The following is a 6,964-nucleotide window of genomic DNA, read 5'->3' on the forward strand; positions in this document are numbered from 1 at the left end:
TGTTACCGCAAGCCTGTTCATCTATAACTTGTTGAGCGCGGTGGAAGTCAAAACCAAACCGATGTGCTTCGAGAGACCAAATCAAACAAACACCGAAAGAAGACCAAACTAACCAAATCAATGCCACAAACACAAACAACCAATTTTAACGTGGTTCGGCAAGTTGCCTACGTCCACGGGGCAAGAAAGGGATAGAGTTTTTCACTAATAGAAAAGAAGAGTACAAACTAAGATTACAAATCACTCAAACTCACCAATTAATCTCACCAACAAATCTCTAATTCTCTCCAAACAATACCCTAACCAATAGCTCAGAAAATACATCTTTTCTGTGCTCCAAATATCCCCAATTTTCTTCTCCATTCTCTCTTCTAATTGTTCCATATATATAGAAATTCTAAAATCATAAACATACTAGGAATTCTAAAACAAAAAACAAAACAGATTAGAAATCCTAATAACCTGTTATTCTAAAACAAAAAACAAAACAGATTAGAAATCCTAATAACCTGTTACCAAAACAGATTTGGAATCATATTACCAAAACAGATTAGGAATCCCAATAACTGTTACCAAAACAGATTTGGAATCATATTACCAAAACAGATTAGGAATCCCAATAACCTGTTACCAAAATAAATTAGGAAACATATTAGGAGCCTGCTATACAACAATTCTCCACCTCGGCGAAGTTTTCCCAAAACCGAGCCGACACCAATATCAACCAAACGTCTCACTTGTTGCGTCCAGTACGAAGCGGAACAAGTCCACGACAACGGACTCAATCCACAACAAGTCGAGAATCCAAACGAGAATGCGAACAAACTCCAAATGTCGGTATCAACTCACCAAACCAATTGCATCATAAATGACTGCCTACGTATCCTCTTGCCCAATGAATCAAACATTCACGTAGTTCACCCAAACGGCCTCCAAAGCTCATCAATCAAATAGAAAAGTTTGTAACTCTTCACCAATATCACCAACTGATCTGTAACTGATAGCGCTCCTAATGGCCCCAAACTGAAACAAATCAAGCACCTCCACCTGAGGTGAACCAATGGTCGTATCCAAAACATGTCTACCAGCTGCACTCGAATCCAAAACCAACTCATCATCTGCATCCAAATCCAAATGATCTCCAAACTGTGTCACCTCAGCTAGAATACCAAACGATGCAGTATGATCTGGAGTATGTGGAGTAGTCTCCACCCAATGTAAAGTAGCATCACCCTCCACCCGCTGTGATATCCCAATGATCTGATCAACACTCTCCACCTACCGAGAGTCAAATATGACATACATGCTCAGAACAAAATCAGAAGCTCCTAACTGATAATCAAACAAACCTCTGAATCCCAAACGTGCAATCGGATCAAATCTCACATTCTCGATGTGACCAAATGCTGGGCAACCAAATATCCGACGCAACCCAAAATCTGAATCGGCTCCACCAGATCCAAAATCTTCACACGCAGTAGTCGGCAACCTATGACCAAGATGATCCAAATATGTCGAAGCTCTAAAACCAAAATCAATGCTCGGCAACCAACACCGATCCCCCTCTAGTAAGGAACGAGCCATCAAAACTGTCATCTCATCTCGTCGCCCCAATGTCTCCACATCAATGAAGTGTCTCAAACTGTCACGAGCTCGGCACAAATGCAAGAAAGAACCCCTACCAAAGCTAGAACGATGGGTTATCTTTTTGCCAATACACTTCTTCCAATTGTTGTTGACTTCTAGGACTTCACACCAACGGGACCTGGTTGCAACCCACCAATACCTAGAACAATCCCCAACTATGGAAATCAAATACCGATTACCTCCCAATGATGCCTCCTTGAAAGGCCCCCAAATACCTGACTGAAAACCACATAAAGACCCCTCGATCGATGGATAGAAGTGCCAAACTCCATCTCGGTCTTCTTGCTCATACCAATGTGCTCAAAGGACTTCAATCTGTAGGTCAAAGCACTCCTCAACAAACCATGCACGGTATAACCAATCAAATAACCCAGCCTCACCAAATGCCACAGTCTAGCCAAATCCAAAGAAGTCGTCAGCTCTCTATCAAACACCATGCTCCTTATCAAATAATACAAATTATTCCTCCTGATGCCCTTCATCACAATCATGAACCCCAATGTGACCTTCAAACATGAATCGACCAAGATCACCCTATAGTCTGCTACCTTCAAAACTCCAAGTAAAATGATATTTTTCTTCAACCGATGAACGAACCTCACTCCAACCAACTCCCGAATCACTCCGTCACTCATCCTAATCCGAACGGTATCGATACCACCAATAGGACATTCATGATCATTACCCATGAGCACGACCTCTCCTCTTTTCAGCTCCTGAAAGCTGGAGAATCAATCCCTTCTAGGATAAATATGGTAAGAAGCACCCGGATCCAACATCCACCCTGTAGAGTCGGTAACACAAACTGGCGGTAGTGCAGATAACGAGTAGTCTGAAGAATCCGAATTTGAATTATTATCACTAGCATTGACAACATTCACCTCTGAAGCTTGAATAGATTTTCCCTTATTCTTCCTGGCTCTATCAACCAACTTTGGGCATTCGGCTTTTTAATGTCCATCCTCTTTATAAAAGACACACTGATTCCTACGAACTCCAAGATGTGCCCCTCTAGACTGAGACCTCCTATCACGGTTTGGACTCTTTGTTCTTGCGACCAATGCTCCCGCTACCGGCTCAACTGAAGTCTCCTTATCCTTCTTTCGAAGCTTATAATTCACAAGTGCAGCGGTGACCTCACTATAAGAAAGAGATGTCTTCCCATTAATAAGAGTAAGAATGAAAGTCTCATATTCCTCGTCAGGTAAGGAACTCAACAATAACAACGACTTATCCTCATCTTCAATCATCACATCTACATTCGTCAAATCCGTAAGAAGCTTCGTGTAGTGGTTCATGTATCACATCTACATTCGTCAAATCCGTAAGAAGCTTCGTGTAGTGGTTCATGTGATCACCAATGGAGGTCCCCTTCTTCAATTGGAATGGTTCATGTGATCACCAATGGAGGTCCCCTTCTTCAATTGGAAGCGATAAAGCCTCCTCTTCAAATGCGCACGGTTCTCTACACTCTTGGTCAAATACTTACCCTCTAGGATCTCCCAAATTTTCTTAGCCGAAGTCTCATTGATCGCATCATATTTTAAATCTTGAGTCAAACAAGATCTAATCACACCGCACGTTGTTCTATTCATCTTTTTTCAAACCTTCTCCTCCATGTCGTCTGGTTTCCCGTCCAACTCCAAAGTATCTTCCAAATTTTACGCATTGAACGCATACAAGACTTCACATCTCTAAAGACCAAAATTATTTATGTCATTAAACTTCTCCACACCTATCTTCATAGAGTGGATATTCAAACTTTGGACGGTCTTTATACCGGAAGTACCCTACACAACTCATTCTTTCCCGATCATCTTTCTCAAAGCACCAAAATAAATACAGAACAAATGAAGAATAGATTCAAAACTAAAAAAGATAGAGTTTTTACCAAAAAGATCCCACTTTTATCGCCAAACAAAGCCTTAGGCGAGCCTCCAAAATGACCTACTCCTCCAAATAGCCCAAGCGTAGTCTGAACTCTGATACCACTTGTTGAGCGCGGTGGAAGCCAAAACCAAACCGATGTGCTTCGAGGGACCAAATCAAACAAACGTCAAAAGAAGACCAAACTAACCAAATCAATACCACAAACACAAACAACCAATTTCAACGTGGTTGGGTAGGTTGCCTATGTCCACGGGACAAGAAGGGGATAGGGTTTTTTTACTAATAGAGAAGAAGAGTACAAACTGAGATTACAAATCACTCAAACTCACCAATTAATCTCACCAACAAATCTCTAATTCTCTCCAAACAAAACCCTAACCAATAGCTCAGAAAATACATCTTTTTTATGCTCCAAATATCCCCAATTTTCTTCTCTATTCTCTTTTCTAATTGTTCCATATATATATAGAAATCCTAAAATCATAAACATACTAGGAATTCTAAAACAAAAAACAAAACAGATTAGGAATCCTAATAACTTGTTACCAAAAGAGATTTGGAATCATATTACCAAAACAGATTAGGAATCCCAATAACCTGTTACCAAAATAAATTAGGAAACATATTAGGAATCTGCTATCCAACATAACTCAATTAGAATTTTAAGAATTTATTTTGAAATGATTCAGTTTTGATGCAATTTTTTCATTATTGTATTCAAAATTAAAGTTAGATATGTACCAAGAGTTTATACATATTAGATATCTCGTGCTATAATTTCCATATGAGTAATGATGACGGTAAACAAAAGAGCGGGGTAGTGGTGACTCATCATTTCCTTGCTATAACGTTTAAGAAAGAACCATCACGCATTTGTTAAGTGATACTATAAAAGTAGTAATATATAGTGTGGTTAGCATTTTTATTTCCATATTGTCTATTAGTTCTATAATATTGTGGCATTTACATTAACATTATACTTAATTTCATAGTGTGGTTAGCATTTTTATTTCCATATTGTCTATTAGTTCTATAACATTTATTGCTTTTATCTTTTTTCTTTGAAAATTTGAACATAGATTCGATACCAATAAATAGAGCTCTAATATGGATATAAAAATTTGGTGAATTATTTATGATGCTTTCTGTATATCCCATCATGTTCCTCTATGTATTTAATTGGATAATCTACGCTGAAGATGAAATTTTATTGAGTAATGTAACATACCTTGAGCTTTCTAACACAAATCTAACTAAAAATTAAAAGCAACATGGTTAATCGAAAGACATGAAAGATGCCGGCACCGCTTCCATGCCGTCGAGCATCAACTGCAATTTTATAGCTCATCGAGATCAAAGATATATGATTTAATATAAAAATATAAATAAAAGTATTATGCAATCATTATATTATACATAATATAATTAGAAATATTAAATGTTTAGGGGATAATGATGATTACAATTATATATCTATGTAAACTTTACTTTTCCATCATTAAAAACTTAAATTAATTTAAACACAAATTATTTCAACTTTTAATATAAATATTAATTTATATATGTTAATATATTTAATATACAAATTTATAATTTTAAAAATACAAATTGATCAAATGTTAACATATTATTATTAGCATTGAAAACTTCTTTTAATACTTTATATTAAATCTTTATTTCATTTTCCACTGAGTCACTTTATCATTTTTATGTCCATTAAATACATTTAAAACGTAAAACAAGTAGTTTCATGTGCAATGCACATGCAATATACTAGTTTAAAAAGGACATACTAGAGAGGGTGTTTGGGGGGCTTTTTTTCTACCTTTTTGGTAAATTAATAAATAAGTTAGCGTAAATTGCTATTTTCAAAAGCTAGTGTACCACATGTTTGTGGAAAATTTCGTAGTTAAAGAAATGAAAGAAAATTTTGATTTAAATTCTCTCAAGATCAATTACAATTGGATTCCGATTACAAAAAAGAGGAGAATGAATTTGATTCTCCCATTTGTTTAAAACTGGGTTCTTCAAGGTAGCGATGGAATGCCTCATTCGAATGCCTGCGTCGAATTTGCTCTCCGTTGACGATCCGACCGTCTTTATCTCATGGGAACGACGAACTTTCGTGGTAGGTTTGTTGAATAACTCTTAACAAGTTTTAAGAACTCAGAACGAGTTACAAACTCTGGTGAAAAAGAGTTGTTTTAACCGGAAATAATTCGGTTGAGAAGCCAAGTATCTAGTATCTGGAAATCTTCTATTGTTGAAGATTGTTGCCTCCTGATTTTCTCCTTTTCAAAATCCGATCCCTCAACTCTGTTGAGTTTGTTGATATTTATATGGATATTAGCAGTGTAACTATCCCCATAATTCACTCCTAAGTGGGGCTGAATGAGGTATAACCGCCTCCTTAATCCGCTCCTAAGTGGGGGCGGAAATCCCTCAGATCATGAGGAGAAAACGGTTTCTGGAACCGTTCAACTCGTGTTTGAACGAGTCAAACGCATGTTCTGTACTCTAGAATAAAATCTGCGTTTGATCACAGTGTTTGCGAGCTGCGTCAGGCAGCAGATATATCCTGCATTGGCAGCTGTTAGAAGCTGCGTTCGGCAGCGGATGGAAGCTGCGTTCGGTAGCGAATGGAAGCTGCGTTTGCAGCATTTAGGAGCTGTGTTTGCAGCATTTAGGAGCTGCGTTTGTATAGCTTTGACTCTGGAATGAGGCCACTTGTGCTTCACCTCTGGGATGTAGGGATGTGTCCTGCGTCTTAGATTGAAGAGATCGTTGGCTTGTAATCTCTTCTGTCAGAGCGTCGCGACGATTGTTTTTTAGTAATCTTCGGTTTAGCTTCTTTGAAATGTGAGAGTCGTTAGATTGCAACTCTCATTATTGGTTGTGAAGACCATTGATCAGAACTTTCATCGGTTGTCGTGAAGGTCGTTGATTTGTAACATTCATCGATCTACGTGAAAGTCTTCAAATTATAGCATTCTAAAAGTTATCGAATTGTAACCTCCATTGTTGATGTTTGATCCAAGGACATCAAAGCAACCATAGAAACACCAGCTGCAAACTTGTCAACAAGGTCATCCTCAGTGAGGTTGAGCACCTCTGGGCTTAAGACAGATCCATTGTCATAGACAGAGAGAACCACAAGCCCGTATGAGAAGGGCCTTATCCCAAGTTTAGTCAGGAGGGCAGCCTCAGAGGAACTCACTTTATCTCCTTTCTTGATCAGCTCAACTGGGGTAATGATTTTGATAATATTGTCATTACTCTTGGTTGGAATGTTAAGCCCTTTGAAAGGGTTAGTTACGTGATAAACTGAGGTCGGTCACCAAAACGCATGGCTAAATCATGCGTTTGACCGTCTGAATGCGAGGATGCGTTTGGAAGTTGAGATCCCTTATTTGAAAACGTGAAAATT

Source organism: Asparagus officinalis, chromosome 7, assembly GCF_001876935.1.
Source record: "Asparagus officinalis chromosome 7, Aspof.V1, whole genome shotgun sequence".
Classification (NCBI taxonomy): domain Eukaryota; kingdom Viridiplantae; phylum Streptophyta; class Magnoliopsida; order Asparagales; family Asparagaceae; genus Asparagus; species Asparagus officinalis.